Consider the following 20,743-nt stretch of genomic DNA (forward strand, 5'->3'; position numbering starts at 1 on the left):
GCCTATGGGGAAAGTCTTGTAGGGTGATATTTTAGTTGTTCAAATGAGAAACAGGCCTGGATTCCAGAGGGTCACTGGGCAACTGAGATATGACACTAACACACGTCTTACCTATTTTGGTCATATATTTAACAAATATTTATACAGCCTGTATGTGTGCCAAGCACTGGTCTAAGAGCTTTACAAATATTAACTCACTTAATCCAATAACACCTGTAGAATGCAGGCCCATTACAGAGGGGTAAACTGTTGTATACAGTTAATAAGTGGCAAGACTTACTGGATTCAAATGCAGGAGTTTGGCTTCAAAATATGTGCTACCACGATAATACCTCCAGGATGGTCCTGGACTAAGATACTCTAATACTCAAATCAGACAGCCATTCAAATTTTAACCAAAAAAGTGACTTCTGGAACTTCTGGCTTAAAATTTTGTGAATGCCACTGTTACTCCTGATGTAGGTAGGCAACATACTGGATATAATTTAACATTATTCAGTAACTGAGAGCATCATACAATAAATGGCATGACTATTTTCAACCCTGAAATAAACACAACTCAATCTGGGATGTTTTTCAATTGATTTTTTTTCCATGATGCCATTAATGAAAAAATCCCTTTCTCTTTTTCCCTTAAAGTACAACATAGAAATCAGAATTGATTTCCATACACTCCTGAGATTAACAACAGACTTACTTACTTTGTCAGAGAGCCTCACAGGACAGTTTCACGATCTGTTGTAAAAGAGGGAGGAGCAACCCATTTACTCAAGTCTCTGCATTTGCAACCCAAAGTGTGGTCTGAGGACAGGCCGCATCCACACCGCCTGAGTGCTGTTTTAAGATGCAGAATCTCAGGCCCCAGCCTGTACCTACGGAATGGGAACCCTCATTTTCACAAGACTCCCGCGTGGTTCATGTGCACATGAGAATTTGAGAAGCACGGCTTTACACTGTATTCTTGCACAGGTCACTTTGTCCTGGGCTTTAATCATTAACCTCCTCATCTTACCATGATGGTATTGATCTTACCAGGCTTTATTTAGCTCGTGACGGATGGAGTGACTTTGCTTTGGAACAAAACCCACTATCGAGGACTACTTCAAAATACTTTTGCTTAGTCAGCCAGATTGCTTTAGAGTTTCCCACATTCTGGTGCTTTCTTTCAACTCGCCTAGCTGCCGGTGAACTCTGAGTGTTATCCCGGCACACTCGGTATCCCCCAGAAGGCGCTGCCTATGTTTTTGTGCTCTGCTGCCACCTTGCTCTGGGTTAAAAATCAAGAACCACTTTCTGTGCACAGCAGGCCAAATCCACAGGCTTCAAAGCCTCCGTGACAATCACTCCAAATTCCATAGCTGCGATTTCTAATCAGACTTTGAAACTTAACCTCTCTACCATCCCCTTACGACCAGAAACTACTGTGTTGGAAACCAGCTTACTCTTTTATGTTTCTGCCTCCCTCCTGTGAACCTATAAAAACCTCATCAGACTGGAGAGTTGAAAAACTTGCAGGTATTGTTGACTACTAAGAATTTCTCAGAAGATGCTTGGATATAAATATTTCTCAGCCCTGTCCCTTCTCCACGTATCAACATCAACGAAATATTACAGGCCTAACGACTAACTCTAGTTCACTCAAAAATACAGAGAGTCCTCAGACAGGAAACGTTAAAATCATAGTGTGAAGACAGACTGGGTGACCCTCATTCAGACAAAATTAAATTTTCTTGAAGTTCATGAGTTTCTTTGGCTTCCTTTATCTTTTGCCTTCTATGTCTGAAGGATGTTTTTAAGAATGAGGGTAATTATTTTATTTAAAAGTATTCCCATAGCAACACATTGTTTCTGATCAATAAATTGCAAATAGTAATTACTGGACTTCCCTGGTGGTACAGTGGTTAAGAATCCGCCTGCCAACGCAGGGGACATGGGTTCGATCCCTGGTCCGGGAAGATTCCACATGCCGTGGAGCAGCTAAGCCTGCACACCACAACTACTGAAGCCCACTCACCCTAGAGCCCACAAGCTGCAACTACTGAGCCTGTGTGCTGAACTTCTGAAGCCCACGCACCTAGAGCCCATGCTCGGCAACAAGAGAAGCCACGCCACTAAGAAGCCTGCGCACCGCAATGAAGAACAGCCCCCTGCTCACCGCGACTAGAGAAGCCCATATGCAGCAACAAAGACCCAACGTAGCCAAAAAAAAAAAAAAAAAAGTAATTACTGTAATGACAGTGCTCTCCAAACAAGACAAAGTGGAGCTTTGTTTTTCAAAGTATAGGGAAGGAGCATCACTCACAGGGTGACAAGTCCTATCTCTGCCACTGCATTCATTATAGTGAAGCTATGATATGCCCAGCCCTGTATTAGGTCCCCATCCTCAAGTGGGGAAAACTGTCACACAAAGGATTTCATTATGATGCAAATAGACTTTGAAAAAAATTATCCAAAGAATTCTATGGGTATGTATACATGTAGAGTCAGACTTTGGTTCAACCCGAGGGACCAGGCACACTGGGGCTGAATGTTAAAGGAAGACTGTTTAAGATGAGGGATGGATAGAGAAGCATCCAGCTTGCAAGAACAGCATGAGCAAAGGCTTAGAGAAGTGATAGTGGGTGTTCTGCAGCGGGAGCTCCTAGAATGTTAGGACCAGTGGAGTTAAACTGTGGGGCGCACCACTGCACATCAGTTAGAATGGCTGTGACTAAAGGAACTGGCCATACCAGCTGTTGGGGAGGATGGGGAGCACCTGGAATTCTCATACAGCACTGGAGCTGGTGTAAAATGATGCAACCACTTTGGAAAAGCCGTTTGTCAGTTTCTTAAAAAGTCAAAACATATGATTTCCATATGACCCAGCCATGCCAATCCCAGGTATTTACCCACAAGGAATGAAAGTGTAAGTCACACAAAGATCTGTATGTGAACATTGATGGCAGTTTCTTTGTTACAGCCCCAAACCAGAAACAACCCAATTTCCATCAACAGGTGCGTAGAGAAACAAATTGCAGTATAATCATACAATTGAATACTTCTCAGCAATAACAACAAAATAAACTATAGATATCAGGCTACAGCAATGGATGAATCTTAAAATAACTATGCTGAATAAAGCCAAGCCCAAAACAAATAAAACAACAGTATATACTATGCTTTTGCTTATATAAAATTTCTTTTTTTTTTTTTTTTTTTGGACAAGCTGCAAGGCATGTGGTACCTCAGTTCCCCAACCAGGGATGGAACCCATGCCCCCTGCAGTGCAAGCATGCCGTCTTAACCACTGGACTGCAAAGGAAGTCCCTATATAAAATTCTTGAAAATGGAAATGACTTTATAGGATAGAAAGCAGGTCAATGGTTGCCAGAAAGGAGGGAAAGAAATTACAAACAAGGAGACTTCTGGGTGATGATTATCTCTCTTAATTATGTGGATAATTTTAGGTGTATGTACATATATCAAAATGTGCCAAGTTGTACCTTTTAAATATGTGTAAACTTAGTGAATACACTAAAAATTATTGAATCATACACTTTAAAAGAACACGTTGAATAGCATGTGAATTATACCTCAATAAAACTAAATACGTACAGTTTACTGCATGTCAATCACATCTTAAAAAGTTGTTGTCTTAGCCAGCTTGGGCTGCTATAACAACCAAGCACAGACTGGGTGGCTTATGAACAGGAATTTGTTCCTCTCAGTTCCGGAGGATGAAGTTCAAGATCAAGGCAATGGCAGATTCAGTATCTGGTGAGGGCCTGCTTCGTGGGTCACAGACAGTATCGTCACAGCACTAAAAGAAGTGAGCTTTCAAGCCATGAAAAGACATGGAAGAATCTTAAACGCATATTACCAAGTGAAAGAAGCCAATGTGAAACAGCTAGATGACTGCATGATTTCATCTATATGACATCTTGATAAAAGCAAACTATGGAGACAGTAAAAAGATCAGTGATTGCCAGGGGCTGGGGACATGGGTAAGAGGAGCACAGAAAATTTTTAGGGCATTGAAACCATTCTGTATGATACTCTAACGGTGAATACATATCATTGTACATTTGTCCAAACCTATAAAATGTACAACACCAAGAGTGAACCCTAATGTAAACTAGGGTGCCAGTGTAGGATCCTTGGTTGTAACAAATGTCCCACTCTGGTGGAGGATGTGCACGTGTGGGTGCAGGGGGTGTACAGGAAGTCTCTATACTTCCTGCTCAATTTTGCGATGAACCTAAAACTACTCTAAAAGTAAAGTCTATTAAAAAGAGTCCTATGGCAGAGAGAAACTACTTCCCCATTTAGACCACAGTAGAAGAGTCTAATGATTAACTCGGTATGGCTTGCCCTCAATGCAGGACTTTGCTCTGTATTGTTGAAAGGCCCTTCTACCTAAAGGGACCAAATTAAGTTCTATCATCCATCACGCTCCTTTGGGCTGAGGCCCTCAAGGCCTATGTGTAAAAGCAAAACCCCATGGGGAGGCAAGGCAGGAAGCAATTACAGCTCATTAACACCGCAGCAGCCTAGCTGGGCCCCTGTGTGGTGCTGATGGTGCTGGGGCCCCGCCGAGTTTCATGATGAGGAATTAGCCTCCTTGCTTACTTCTTCCCGAATTCGTGTACAGATGGAAAGAAAATCCAGTTCTCTGGATAGTCTGCTGTTGACCCCAAGCAGACAAAAGGCTTTTCTAGAGAACCAGTTCTGTCAAAAAGAAATGTGTCTTTACAAGTTAGAAGAATTTCCAGCCTGGGATCTGTCCTTGATGGTCGGGCTCACTGGGGCGAGCAGAGAAAACTGCGCTTTTTCTCTTAATGGGGTGGTCCTTCCTATTTATTACAATCCAGAAGGATATTTTTTCCATGTCTAACACAGCTCTGATTAACAGAACTTTAGTCTTCACATCCAGATTAATAAAACCTAGATAGTTTAGAAAACCGAAGGTCCTTGAAGTAACATTACTAGTAAAGCAGCCACAGGATTTTAAAGAACAGCCACACATTTATTGTTCATGCTATGAGACTGCTGGCTGCCCACCCCACCACCCACACCTTAGTCCTCCTCCCAAAGCATCCGCATCCCCATCCTGCGAAGGCTCACTCTTATTATAATAAAAGCTGAATCCTCTGCAGGATGGAGAGAGCACAGGTTCTTTTCAAATTACACCCCACCCCACCCACCCCCCAAAACATACACACATTTTGATAAACTCTCTTTCTTCCCTCTGGCTACACCCATAGCCCACTTCACCATGGGGAAATCACAGTGCAAGTGATTAACAGGGATGTAAGGTATCCCTCAGGTCTCATGGGGCAGAAACACTGTGAATCACTGGGATTTACAGTCTACCTATGGATTTATTTTTAAAAAGTCAGGAATTAGTTTCATCATTCTAGAGAACAATGAGATGCAACCCAAAGACCACAGCTTCTCTGCCCTTCCTGTTTCTTAATCTGCCCAAATGAAGCTCATTCCCCTTCTCCTCAGGTTACTAACATAATTGGGATAAAGAAAGACCAGACACCCAACCATTCCACTCCTAGGTACATACCCAAGAACAATGAAAATATATGTCCTCCCAAAAACTTGTACATGAATATTCTTAGCATTATCCTTCACAATAGCCCCAAAGTTTAAGCAACCCAAATGTCCATCAACTGATGAATGGATAAACAACATGGGGTATATCCTTACAATGAAATATTATTTGACCTTTAAAAACAATGAAATGCTTGATCGATGTTACAGAAAGTATGAATGTTGAAGATAGTGTGCTGAGTGAAAGAAGCCAGACATGAAAGGGACAAATATTGTATGACTCCATTTATATGAAGTGTTCAGAACAGACAAATCCACAGAGATGGAAAGCAGATTAGTGGTTGTCTAGGGCAGGGTGGGGAATGGGGAGTGAGGGCTAGTAAACATGGGGTTTCGTTTTAGTGAGATGAAAATGTTCTGCAGGTAAATAGAGGTGATGGTTGCACAACCTTGTGAATATACTAAAGCCACTGAATTATATTCTTTAAAAAGGTTAGGGACTTCCTAGGTGGTGCAGTGGTTAAGAATCCTCCTGCCAATGCAGGGGACATGGGTTTGATCCCTGCTCTGGGAAGATCCCACATGCCGTGGAGCAACTAAGACCATGTGCCACAACTATGGAGCCTGTGCTCTAGGGCCCATGAGCCACAACTATTGAGCCCATGTGCTGCACCTACTGAAGCCTGCACGCCTAGAGCCCGTGCTCCACAAGAAGAGAAGCCACTGCAATGAGGAGCCCGTGCACCACAATGAAGAGTAGCTCCCACTTGCCGCAACTGGAGAAAGCCCTGTGCACAGCAACGAAGACCCAATGCAGCCAATAAATAAATTTATTTTAAAAATATAAATAAATAAATAAATACACAAAGGTTAATATTATGGTATGTGATTTGCATCCCAATGAAAAAAAGAGAAACTAGATATCAAGATGGGTGCTGAAATATCGCTTCTATGTGTCCACGAAGTCTTTTGTTCCAAAAGGCTATTGACAACACCTTCAAATATTGATTCAATAGAAGCAGCCACGGCTGCTATTAATATTTTCTTCAAAAGGCCTGTCCAACTCTGCCCCCAAACTCCAGCTCTACAGGGCACTGACGTGGTGACCACACACGACCCAGAGAAAGCTGCTGAAAATCTACCTACTCAAACCTATGAGTATGGGATTCATTTTAAGAGCAATTTTAAGCTCTTGGAGGCTTTTCAGATCAACAGCTTTACCAAGGGGAAAAAAAAAAAGAGAGAGAGAGACTGACTGTGCTAGGCTGTGTGCCTTTTTGTTTATTCAGTGTTCGGTCTTTTTTTTTCTCCCTAGAATACACACTGCTCTGTGGTCTCCTATTTGGCTTCAGGGAGTGAATTAAAAGCAGTTCTTTGTTATGGTTATCTGGGAACATTCTAGAGACTACTGCTTACCATCCAGTGTAAAAAGCTGTTTTCAATCGGTGAATGTCCTCTCCTACTTGTGGCATTATTTGTATTTACTTTTTAAAATTCAAAGCCCTTCTAGAGTGTGTGTCCTGTGGGTTTGTGTTTGGGGGCGGTGGGGGTTGGGGGAGGTGCTGCTGAAACACTGGGACAAGCAACTGTAATTCCAAACTAATACAATTTCATTCCATGCCTGAAGCACCAAAACAAAGACATTACGGAGCAAACACCATAAATCACAGAAGACTATCAGCAAACTGGTGTTGACATAGGCCAGGCTGTGTAAAAATGGAAATAGAATAACAAAAGCACAAATGGTAGGTGAGAAAAATAAAATGATTCAGTGACAACATTTTCCTGTTCTTTCGAATGCTCCGTCTTTTCAAGCTCAGATCTGCTTCTGAAATTTATGAGGACAAACACTAAAGGTACAAAGATTAGCAATGAAGTCATAGATGTATGTATGCATATCTTTAGGAAAGTTACTTTGAAACAGTTGATGCCTTCTTTTCGTTAATAAGAGGACTTGGGTTAAATAATAACTAATATTTGTACAGTGTTCTTTAAGTGTATTTTCGCAGACATTATTTATTTTAACATTCATATCATTCCTATTTTACAGATGAGGAAACTGAGGCTTAAAGAAGGTGAACGTCCTCCTAAAGAAAACACAATGAGTATAGAGACGATGGGCTTGAATTTCGCTCTGATTCCAAATCCTATAGTCTTTTCACCACCACCACCACTCCCCCCACCCCCAAATCTGGCATGACAATTACTACTGAGCCCAGACACCTATTTTTAAAGAACCCAATTCTATGATTCTAACTCTTTAGATCCATGTAACACTCACTAGAGACCACGTGACTGCCCTTGGGGCTAAGAGATTAAGATGTCACATCTGATGAGACAATTGTCAAATTCTTATCCACACCATCCCACCAGGGAACAGTCCAGCAGAAGTCTGGGACTGGTGTCTTTTACTCACCACTGGACAGAGGTCACGCCCAAAATGATGCCCATTGAGGGAATGGGTGTCTCCAGTCTTAGGAAATGCAAAGGGTATAAAAGCTAAAATCATGCATAAGCCCACCTTCCTTTGAACAGCTAACCAACCACAAAAACCTAGAAAGAACTCTAAATGTTCATGACCGGACACTGGTTTAAAAAGCAACTGAGAAATGAAAAAAGCAAGAGGCAGCAAGAGTATATTTTGATTCCATTTGTAATTTTAAAAATGTATTTATAAGTAAATGGATGTTGGTTACATGGGGAACTGTGGATAGTGGATACACTGGGGGGTTAGAACTGAGGTCTGGGGTGAGAGCCTTATGTGCCATTTGAGTTTTTCATGCAAAAACAAATAGGGCTTGTTTCAGATACAATGTAATCACTGCTAAGAACACTTACTATTAGTCTCCTCTCTCACATTTCTAAGTATATTAATTGTCCTGCTGATCACAGGGAAAAAAAGAAACTGCAAAATAATACTGAAGGATCAAAATCTTTATTTTCATAGATCCCTGACAGCAAAAATGCAATAGACATTAGCCGCATGCCATGTTGAACTCTCTCATCTGATTAAAACCACAAACTATTCCCATCTCCAAGTGTGCTGCCACAAATCTTTGTGGGTAACCCAGCCAGCCAGCTCAGGCAACAGCCACACACACACACAAAGGCATTTAAATACAAACCTCAATTACATACAGTCTCAGAGTTTTCAAGCTGAAGAGAAGTCCATCTTTAGTCTTGACTGATGGACTACTAATCTGAGACTCTTTCTGCTCTTACCTGCCTCAAAAACAGTAAAACCTGCTAACAGGAGTTCTTCACAACTTAGAAACCCCCACAAATTTGGGAAAATCGCCCCAAGAAATCCCCCCAAGCAATCTGAGCCAACAGCCCAACAGCTGAATTCTCTGCCATCCAGCTCCACCCATTAGCCAGGCAACAGCCTTGGTCTCTATGAGGCAAGCACAGCCTAAACGACCAGCTTTTTCATGTTGTCAAGATCAAGTCAGCACAGTTTTAACTGGCACATGTCTGGACCTCCAAGGGGACACTTTCTGTGGTCCTCCTACCAAGCTGAGTTTGGAGGTCTCCTCCACGCTCCCACATTACTCCACCTGGCTCTCATAAGGGTTTTTCAAACTACAGTCATTCACAACCCATCTTCTAGATTCTGCCACATCTATGGACCACCCACATTATCTCTTTAATATTGGCCTCCAAATCAGCTTACTTCTTTTTAGTGAAACATTCAAGAACACGTGGTCTGATTGTTGTATTTTATACTATACACTAAAACCAAGATGTATACATGTAAAGGAAAAATAAAAAAAGCTCATCTCATGTACTAAGCTCCTGGGGTGAGGGGCTTCTGGAAGATTTGATCGGTTGTGGATATGACTGGCCATAATTTTGCCTTTGGGAAAAGGTGCCAAATACAATGACATCGAGAAGGCAATGAAGGGACTTCTCTGGTGGTCCCGTGGCTAAGGCTCTGTGCTCCCAATGCAGGGGCCCTGGGTTCCATTCCTGGTCAGGGAACTAGATCCTACATGCCTCAACTAAAGGTTCACACACAACAACAACAGCAACAAGGTAACGAAGCAAGGGTCCAGGGCCCCAGAAAAGCATCCTGGGCTACACATACGACCAACTGGTTGCCTCGGTGACAACCACTATCGCACTTTTGATGCTGCGGTGGGTACTGTCCTCGACAAGCACGTCATCAAACATATTTCTCAGTAGGACCATGAATCTGGCCGGAGAAACTGCGTGGGGCAACTGATGGTCCACCTGGCCTCTATGGAGTCACATGTCGTGGACTATCCTCCCTCAAAAGGCATGAGAAGCAGAGAGAGGCCCTTGGCCACCGAGGAATCCTTGCCTCAATTCTACCTCCAATACCCCGAGAATCTGCCATCCTTTCTGTACACGTACCATTTAGGAGTGGTAAAAAAGGGGAGACTTAAGAGCCTTTCTTTGCTGCGCACCATTGGTACCAACAATAAAATCCACACTGTGCACTGTGGGGGCACAGATGAAGAAATAAAACCCATGGGGACACATGAAATAGACATTATAATCAATGACATTATAATACTGCACATTATAATCACCAAAAAAAACCCCAAAACTAAACAACAAAAAAAACCCCCTAGTGGTCTGTAATTTACACATTGATCTGAAGCAATCAGGGACTGAGCCCTCTCATCTTCCAGTGGGAACAGCCCCACAACCGTTGGCCTCACATCTCTCTTGAAGGTAGACTTGAGTATTGAAGGCCTGTGAATTAATATAAATCTACGCTCTTAACACTTACAACAGATCAACAAGAATTCACCACCAGCCTTCTCCTCTCTTTATATTATTTCAGCCCCAATACATTTGAAATATTTCATAATATATTTAATAAAATGTATGATTCAACATCATTTCACTATATAGCTTTTGCTATAACAGAAGGACTTCCTGACCATCCCTCATTGTACTTCACAGTCACACTCTTGATTCTCATCCTCGTCTATATTTTTGCTTATTTTTTAATGGGTTATTTGGTCTGAACAGAGATTTTTTTACCAGAATCAAAAAAAAAACGTTTCAAAATTTCCCTAGGCCTCCCCAAAGCAGAATGTTCCAGAGCATGTGATTGGGGCAAAGGGATACTCTAAGTGATGTCCTTTGAATGGGCATCTTTTCTTCAACTAGAAATAAATCAATTATGTATCATTTAACAACAAGCTTCAAGATAAGACAGAGTACTTCAACTTTTTACTCCCTTTTACCCATATTTTTAAAAGGCAATTCAGCTCTGTCACCAAAGACGTCTCAGAAGACAGAACTTATACAGAGTAAACCCTCTGTCAGTAGTGGTACCATTTTTAATACTAACCGTTTCTAATATTAGCCTCCAAAATGAGCTATCATTCTCCCCAGCACTCTTGTCTTTACCAACAGCAAGCGAGAGCTTTCCAGCACGTGCGTTAATAACGAGCGGCTGCTCTCCTTAAATCCTTCCTTGCTTATACACACATCAGCTTGGGAGCCATTCAGATGTTAAAAACCAGCACGGCCAACAGCAGACTATACACGACGCGTGTTAAAAAGCAAACATGACCTCTGCTCTGGTAATAACTCAGGAAAGCACTACTTTCCACCTTCAAAGGACCCTCCCTGGGAAGGCGCTCTCTTATTTTTCTGGATAGATGAGAATACTGGTATATTAAATTTAAATAACAAATTTATGATCTGTAAATTTTCCCAAGACGTTTTCATGTACATATTCCTGGTAATTAAAAAAAAAAAAAAAAAAAACTTACATGAGCAACCCTAGGCTAATTTCCCTATTTCACCATATTTTACAAACATTCCCACCATTTTCTCACCATGTTCTATGAGCAAAAAACTTATGAGAGCAGGTAAGGAACAGGTGCCCAGACCTTTTTTAAACCTTGGGTCATTCTAGTGGTATCCAAGGAAACTTGTGTTTCCTCATAAAGACTGAGAAAGCATTTGTCTTAAAAATGTTGGTCATAAAAACAAAACAAAACAAATTTAACCTGTCCCTCCCAACTCCAACATCACCAAAAACCCAGGCCCATAACAAAAATAAAAACAGCTCCGCAGACTAAATGATTTAGGTTTTTGTAATGTCTCATAATTTTCTGGAAAAAAAATTCCATTGGAAAAAGCACAGATATCATTAAAATGGGGTTTGAGCTCAGTCTATCCTGAAATACATCTTGCCTTAGAGAATGTCAAGCCATGAATTACCCTCAGACAAGAGAAAACATGACCATGATGCACTTGCTTGTATTTCTATGGAAGCATCTGTGTATGAGGAAGTCTCTGGACGTGGTGTGAGGTTGGAGAGGCTGTCATGCTGACCTGATGAATCATGAACCTGATATTAGGCTAAAGGTCGTTGACATTCTACACCTAGTTTTTCAGGCCATCACAGGCTTTCCTTACACATTCGGTCAGAGTTGGGCCATTTCACCTTGGCTTCCAGTCTACAATCTTGTAGAACTCAGAAAAGATTTGGGTGGTGGTCACTCAGAAGAAATTAAAAAAATGTATATCTGGAAGTGTTACTGAGTCCAAGCTTGCTCTGCTTGCCACACGACAGGCCAATAAATTGGGAGACGAGGTGATGAGGCGAAGAACACAACGTTATTTGGAAAGCTGGCAGACCGAGAAGATGAAAGACGAATGTCTCCAAAAAACCATCTTATCAGGATTTGGATACCAGTTTCTTTTATAGAACAGAGAGTGGGGAGGAGATGAGGAAGTAAAATAAAAAGGCTGGAAGTTTTGCAAATATCCCCCGGAATGGCCAGCCTTGCGGAGGGGATGTGTTCATTTCTTCTTTCTTGCAGCCCTCCACAGGTGGACAGGGTCAGGATGCTTCCCTGAACAAAGGCACTTTGGTTTAACATTCAGGCAGAGGGGCAGGGTTCCCTGAGACAGGCCACGTGTGTAGACAGTATCCTTTTAGTGAACAAAAGCAGCGGAAAGCAAAGGCTAAAGTAAAAGAAAGATCCAACATGGAGTCAGACTTGGCTCTTCCCTGTTACAGAAGGATTAAAGACTCCACGGAGTCAAGCCACACAACTGCACCCACCCAAGTTCTGAATGACCATTAACCACATCTCTGTGGCCTGCCTTTTGCATGACCAGTCAGCTGCACTGCACAGAAAGAAATCTGGAATTGTGGTGCCGGCTCACACAACTCTTGCTGTAGCCCCAAGGGATCAAAACCATTTCTCATTGTGAAAGCAATGTCAGAGAAGTGCTTGTCCTCATGGCCCTGGTTTGAGATGGTTCCAGGGTTAGGGGCCTTACGTCTGTCTGGATTTGGTACCAGTCACACATGCCAGATCTTCTCCCTTCTCTTACTTGGCAAGTACTTTATTTTTTAATTTACTTATTTATTTCTTGGCCGCGCCACACGGCTTACAGGATCCTAGTTCCCTGACCAGGGATCAAACCAGCGCCCCCTGTAGTGGGAGACAGAGTCCTAACCACTGGACCACCACAGAAGTTCTCCCATGGCACGTAATTTAACACTGAACTAACTGGTGATAAGAACAGCAGGTGATTGTCCCCAAACCCTGCAGTCTAGGTGTTCTCTGTCTCTAAAGGCTGGTACTGCTGGCTGCATTTCCTTGTGCTAGAACATCTACACACGTGGGGGTGGGGGTGGGGGTGGGGTGGGGAAGAAGCACCATTTCATGATGAGATGCTCTGTCATACAGCAGTCCACGAGCAAACGAAATTACCAGTTAAGAGGAAATGGAGAGCTAAGGAAACACATACGAATAAAAACCCAATATGCAGGCTAACAAAATTATGGGAGCCATAATCACAGGATGTAGGGAAGAAAATTCACTTATGACCACGCAGACGATGTCCGTGTTCGGTGAAGGCGCCCTGGATATGCAGCTATTCAACTCATCGGGGGAACAGCCAAACGGACTCTCATGTTTCTTGACACAACATCCATTTCCATTCTCAGGCTGACGTCACGGGCTGTGCTATCAACAGTGCGCAAAGCTAATTTCCTACTCATTTTGAACGACCGTCAACGAGACGACCACGAACGGGGTGACCACCAACTCTGTGTGCCAATGTTGGTCTAAATTCTAGAAACGTGAGTATGCTATCTCCACAGCACCCTCAATCAGCTGTATGTCTATCCGTACCCCCAATACTCCTCACTGCCTCGTCCCCCACCTTTCCTGGTTATCAAGTCTCTTCCTTCCAAACGGAAATCAGAGACTCCCCAGCAAAAATCAGGATCCGCGCTGTCATGAGAGCACTGCTCTCCTCCACCCCCAACACCACCACCAGGAACCCCGACTTCACATCTCACTTGAGAAAGGAACTGGCCCTGGTCTGAGATTTAACCTCCCGCCTGGGAAATGTATAAACCTGTGATAGTCTCTCTCCCTCTTTTAAAATATTTATTTGGTTGCTCCAGGTCTTAGTTGTGGCAGACAGGCTCCTTACTGTGACTCGCAGGCTCCTAAGTTGAGGCATGCATGTGGGATCTAGTTCCCTGACCAGGGATTGAACCTGGACCCCCTGCAATGGGAGCGCGAAGTCTTATCCACGGTGCCACCAGAGAAGTCCTGTGTGACAGTCTCTTTTGCACGGCCCTGAAGTTCAGGCGGAGACTCTGACACCTCAGGAATGAACCCTCTCAGCCAGAGTGCCTGAAAGAACTCTTGACCCTGGAGTTTAATTCCACCTGCTGGTCACAGCTTTCTGACAAGCCAAGGTTCAGACGTACACCTGGTCAGGCCCACGGTGAGAGCTTGCCATTCTCAGTTCTGGTCCAGGACACCAGCATCCTGATTCCTCAGCCTCTCTGCCAAGAGACCACTGGTCTAGTAAGGCTGGTGACGGGGCCTATTTGGGGTAAACTTAATGACATCAACTTTTAGGGCTCAACCAAAAATGTCACTCACCACCGTCTGAGATTAAAATACTCTAAAAATGAAGATTACAGTGCATTTGACGAGGGGTTGGGGACGTAAACATTCCCTAGCCCATCATCTTGGAAAATCAAGTTTCCTTTTCATTGGGCTGCAATCATGTCTTTGCTATGAAAGACGGTCTCCCCCTCCCGCCGTCGGCCGTCTTTGCTGCTTCCTGCTCGTCTCTGACACAAGGTCTTCATTACCACCGTTTCTCCCAGGCAGAGAAGAATGGGTTCTCCTCCCCTGGAGTTAGATGACTGTCCTCCTGTAGAGCCAGTCTTTGAGCAGGAAGGCACGAGAGTCCCAGAGAATCCCCCTCCTGACGCCTGTTCGCCACGGGGAGCGAAGGAAGGAGGCTGGACGGACGTAGGCGAAGTGGAGGGAGAGAGGGCAGGGCGCCACTGATTTTCCAGTCGGTCAGTGAGTGATTAACTCTAGCTATTAGGAGGGGATGGTGATCACAGGACTGTAACTGGGCGGTAACCTCCCCGTGACCCTCCGTGATGAGAGAGGCTTGACGCGGGCCGGCCAGCCTCAGCCTTCGGGGCCAACGGGCACACCCATGCTCTTCTCGCGGAGCCCTTTCCTTTGCAGTGTCCACATTCCACTGTCAGGCTGGGGTCCCTCTGATGGTGAGCACTGCGGGAATTTTACAGAACTGTGTGATGAGGCGCCTTCCCAGATGTGAATCACACATTTGAACGTTTGGTGTTAAAAGTCGGAAAAGACCAACTCGAAGGTGGCTTTCCACTTCAAATCCAGCTGTCTTCTTAGAAGGCTCGCGTGCCATCTGATTGCTCGGGAACACTGATTTCCAGACGAATTCAGAAATCAATCACAAAGACGGCTGACACATTTTGAACATTTCAGATCTGCCACCAACAGTTTAAATGTGAGTTATAAGTAAATTATACGTAAAGGCAGACCAGTGTCCAAAAGCCACCTCCGTGGAAAGGCCTCCCCTGGCCACCTTACCGGAGACAGCTGACGGTCGCCATTCTGTCTGTATACCCTGCTTTCATTTTTCTTCACAGACCTCTACTCTGCCTGCGCTTAGACGATACATTCTGATTTACCAGCCCCACCCCCACCCCAAGTGAACGCTTGGCCCCGAGTCTGGGACAGGGCCTGGCTCCAGCTCAGTTTTGGACCTTTGCCCTTTCTGCCTATCTCAGCCTGGAGCCCTCACCCCGGCCCCTCAGCTGGCTGCCTCCTTCTCATCCTTCAAGCCTCACGTGAAATTAGCACCAAGTGCCCTTTCTTGACCACCTTCTCTAAAGTAAGTCTCTGCTCTCACCCTGATCGTGTCCTAAACAATAATCGTATAACCTTTCATTTCTATATTGATTTACTCGTTACTCTCTGCTTTGCCTACAAGCAAACTCCAGGAGAGCAGGATGGAGGCTGTCCCGTTCGTTGCTTAATCCCCAGCACTTAGCGTAGTATTTCATAATAGGCCCTTGTCAGCTGTTTCTTAAGTGAATGAATGAATGATTAAGTAAATTCAATAGTTGCTGCTCATCAATTACACAGTAAGAAAGAGATCTGAGGCTCTTTTAAAAAGGCAAATAAAATCTGGTTTCCGGTTCAAAGATCCCTTCGTAGTTCAGAAACATATGGAATTACTAGTTTCATACTGGAAACACCTTAATGAAATCTTGACCAAATTTATGTCCTGAATTTCCATCAGGGCCACTGGGGAACCACTCAGGATGGGGAAAAATTCCATTTAAAAAGATCTCTAGGATGCTTCCTTAGCACTCTGTAGATTTTTCTAATGTACCTTTACCACCCTGAACTGTAATTACTTCTTTACATCTGTCTCCTCTAGGGGGATGGCTCTTAAATCCTCTTTATAGAAATAGGCTTTATTTTACTCAATAATTATTTATTGTGTTGCTACTACATGGCAGGTTCAAGGAACAATAAAGAACCATCTAGTAGGGAATATAGGTGGTACAAAGTTCAGGGTGGCCTTTCCAGAGGTAATGCCTGTGCTGAGACCTGGTGCAGGTGAGAGCGTGCAAGGCGGTGGCCACAGTAGGAAGGAAGCGTAAAGTAGAGCGCAGATACATCTGCAGGGCAGGAACGGGGGTGGGAGTGTGAGTCGTCAGCAGTTCTGTGATTCCAGAGAAGAGAACGGATGGGGGAAGGGCTAAAGGTAGAGATGTAGGCATAAATCCAATCACAAAAGGCCTTATAGGTAAATTTAAGGTACCTGGACATTAATATGTTCTAAAGAGCGGTTCACGGTCATACTTGCATCTGAGATAGGTCACTCTACATGCTGTGGGGAGGATGGATTTGAAGGTCATAAGAACAGCTGGAAGGAGGTTCATTAGATGGTTAACTGGAGCATGCAGAATAAAGATGATGCAGGCTTGAAGTGAGGGAATGTTTCCAGAATTGTTAGAAACGTAAACTTACAAGTGCCCAGTATAGAACAAAAATCTTCACTAAATGAATAAATGCACAAACTGGGGCTCTCTGGAGAATTAGACTGTGCTCACTACCCCATCTGAGAAGTGAAGACCTAATGGACATGAACTGTTTTAAGTTGGTTGTCTTTATTTTGTAGCTTTTCTGTTTCATATCTTCCTGTGTAAAGGAAGATCATTTAGACATTTGGGTTTAAAAGTCCAGGTTTTTGGATCTACCAAGCTCTGAAAAAATTAGGGAAAAGAAGTCACTTCTACTGGTAAACAGCTTAGGACTTACAGCTTGCAGCCAGCACTCTAAGAGATAACTAAGAATCTTTAAAATTTATTTATTTATTTATTTATTTGGCTTTGACAGGTCTTAGCTGCAGCATGTGGGATCTAGTCCCCTGATCAGGGATTGAGCCCGAGCCCCCTGCATTGGGAGCCTGGAGTCTTAACCAATGAACTACCAGTGAACTCCGAATTAAGAATCTTACATAAAATACTATATGACAATTTCTTCAATACTGTGTAAATCCTAGTGTATAACTCCTAAGTTATATACTAGAATATTTGGGGCTGAAAAAAATATTGTATGTTTCATTACTACAGAACTGACTATACAACTGGTCAAATTAAGGTCCTTGAATTAACTAGTATATAAAATACAACACATTTGATAGAGTTAATCAACAGCCTAGGTGCCCTAATAGACTTAAAACTGACTTTTTGTATATTATTTTTAAATGATATAGCATTCCTTAAAACCATATTTCTTTGGTGGACTATTTATCCCTTAGAAACAATAATAAAACAAGGTGACTGCCTGGACACAGCTGAGAAGGAGGTACCATACAGCAAATTCTCTGTGTCTCTAGTTAATGCTGGGAAAGCCAGCTCTAAAATTTATATAAAGCGAGAGAGAATAGAAATGATTTAATATTGAGGGGTGGAAGGTGCTTTTGTAGTTACATTTGAATACAGTTATCGCTAACTCTTGTGACGTGGAGCTATAACAATAAAGTTAGGAAACCACTTCGTGTCTGAGCAGCAATCTAGTCTCAAGTGTATGTGAAATACTAGCCTCAGCAAAATGACTCCTCCTCATCTTCTTTGTTTTTGATCTGCTGCTTTGGTTAGAGGAATAATTCAAGTGCCTTCCTGAAAGCTATTCTGTCACACAAAAGATTGTATGTTGCATAAGGGGAGTAAACACAAAGTGAATTTCACCAGGAATGATCTTGGAAAGTGAGAACTACAGCACAGCACGTGGAGGGACGCCAGGGCTGAAATCTCTGCTTCCTTACTCTCTTTATCAAATAAAAAACAAATCTGGCTTCAGGCAAGGATAGCCTTTATTTGAAAGGACTATTGCAACTGGGAGACCTCTCTGATCACAAGATCTGTGAGTGTTCAAAGACCAGGCAGAAATGGGCTTTTCTTTTATAGAGAGCGCTGATCAAGGCTGGAAAGATGTTCCCTGGGTGTGGAGAGGTGGACAGGACAGCAGATCAGCGCTTGTTGATCATGGAACTTTCTTATTTACATGCTCCTGAGGTCAGCTTCTCCTCGGGAGGGGCTGTGCGCTGGCTGGAGTGAGAGTGGGTCAAAATTGAGGGGTCTGGCAATTGAAGCTTAACTCAAGTTTGGTCAAGTCAAGGGAGCAGGTATTTTGTCCAGATTGGCCAGTGGGGATGGAGTTCAAATCATTTATAAGGCAAAGAATGGGAACTGGAGGATCCGTGACTGGCCTTGTTACAGGTAAACAAAGTGGGGCAGGGTAGGGAGGGAACCTGTGAGCCTTGTCTAAGTCATATGGGGAAGGATGGTTCCTTGTAGTAAATCATTTCTAGAACACAAACGGGTGGGTGGATTATCTTCATGGTTTCTGTTTTCCAGGAGCACAGGGCTCAGGTAAAATTCAACAGGGTCACCTTCTTTCTTTTATTTTTAAGCCAAGACTGTATCTAGGGCTTTATCTAATAAGGTTTTGATTTGCAGGAGAAAATGCAGATGTAAAAAGGGTAAAAGTACTTTAAGATAAACTCTGACAATGGCAAAGCCCTTCAGGCTCTCAAACCGTCAGCAACTCTTAGGTGAAGGGTGTCACCTACAAATTAGCACTTGCCATCTACTTCTACAAGGATCAAATTCTGAGCCACTGAAGCTGCTGGCCTTCAACACCCCTTGAAAGGAGCTCAGGGTGGAGATCACAAATGAGGCACGCTGTGCTCTGGGAGAACGAGCAGGACAGGTCTTCAGATAGTTAGATATTTGCAGGAGAAGATTTTATGAGCCCAATTCTTGTATCTCCTTGTATCTAGAAAAGCACTAAAATCCTTCATGGTGACATCTGCTCCTCGTGACCCGCAGAACCTTCTGCAAAAAACCATGTGCTTGATTGCATGGACCCCTCCTTCACCAAAATCACATCTATACTGACCTCTCCCGCGACCTCTCTGAAGCAGTCTCAGCGCGATCCGAAATGCCACCTCCTGGGCTATGGTCCTCATTTTGCCCCATATATAACTTAACTCACAACTCTCACGTTGTGCATTATTTTTTTCAGTCGGCAAGGGCCAGCTGAGGAAGAGCCGCCAGGAGCTTTCTGAGAAGCTGACAGTAGGTGAAGCCAAGACTTCCAGCACTGAGTGAAAAGGAGCAAACTTTCCTCTAAAATTAAAATCCACCCCACCCCCCAACCACCACCAAAGTGGTCCAGTCTTTACTGAATGTTTAAATGTCTTTAAATTCTACCCAGCTTCAGCCAATGTATCTTATGGTGCTAGCTATACAATCGTTTTCCTTTGAACTTTCATGAGAGGTACATTTTCCCATTCACCAATATTCTCTCTAAATCCACCACCTACTGTCTAGCCTGTTGGGCCCTTCTCAAAGGGTCTCCATTTGCTTCAAAGAGAACCTTTATTTTAGGCTTGACACAAGATGACGAAGCAGGAAGAGGGCTGGAGTGAGAATGAGGTCTGGGTGATATTAATATCTCTTCCTCAGTTCATCTTATGTAAATTTAGGTATTAATATCTTACAAAAATGATGCTGGATTGAGATAAGACTATGCTTGGAAGTGCGCTGCCATCTGTGGAGTTGTATGCTTTTTTAAAACCTTATTTTTAGAAACAATGACTGACTCATGGAACTTCTTTCTTATTTACATGCTCCTGACATCATGTTTTAGACACAGATATGCTACAGAAGCTACTTCTACAGAGCTTATGTCCAGCTGTCCTTACAGTGGAGATGCAGCGCTAGCCTGAGACCAAATATACTCTCGTACCACCTCATCATTCTAAGAGGCAAGCACATGTTCGCATCATTTTAACTCTTTTCAGACTTGGCCATGGTGCACCGCTGAAACCCAGAACCCTATGGGGCTCCAGGGCCTGAGAGCCTTTCTGTTCTGCCTCTAGGAACTTTTCTGAGTTGCAAAGGGCAGGTTTTCACAGCTGGTAATCAGGGAAGGGAGGAGATGCAGAGACAAGGGAGGAGCAGCCAAGGAACAATGGAAGATGTGTGCATTCTTCAGGAGTATAGTCCCCGCACACACCCTAATTCTTATCAACAACCGCACCCTTGAACCACTGCTATAAGACTCCTCACCAAATTCTCCTGGGTTGAGACACACAGTTTTTTGGGTCAGGAGCCCACTGTGTCTCCCTTTGCCAGGCAAAGCAATCCTTATCTACTTCACCCAAAACTCTGTCTCTGAGATTGATCTGGCACTGGTGCACAAGAGGCTGAGCTTTTGGCATCACTTATCAGTAAGTAGTTTAGGGATGGGGTATTCCATTACTGGTGATAACTAATGAATGAGGCTCAGGGTTACAAGACCACCAAACAAAA

The 20,743-nt window shown here is 43.3% G+C and overlaps 1 protein-coding gene across 3 annotated transcripts in view; it reads right to left on the reverse strand.

Annotated features, from left to right (window-relative positions):
• Positions 1-20,743, reverse strand: part of SGPP2 (sphingosine-1-phosphate phosphatase 2) — a 126,836-nt gene that overhangs the window by 38,708 nt on the left and 67,385 nt on the right. The gene's annotated exons all lie outside the window — the stretch shown is intronic.

Source organism: Hippopotamus amphibius, chromosome 8 (genome assembly GCF_030028045.1).
Source record: "Hippopotamus amphibius kiboko isolate mHipAmp2 chromosome 8, mHipAmp2.hap2, whole genome shotgun sequence".
In the NCBI taxonomy this organism is placed as follows: Eukaryota; Metazoa; Chordata; class Mammalia; order Artiodactyla; family Hippopotamidae; genus Hippopotamus; species Hippopotamus amphibius.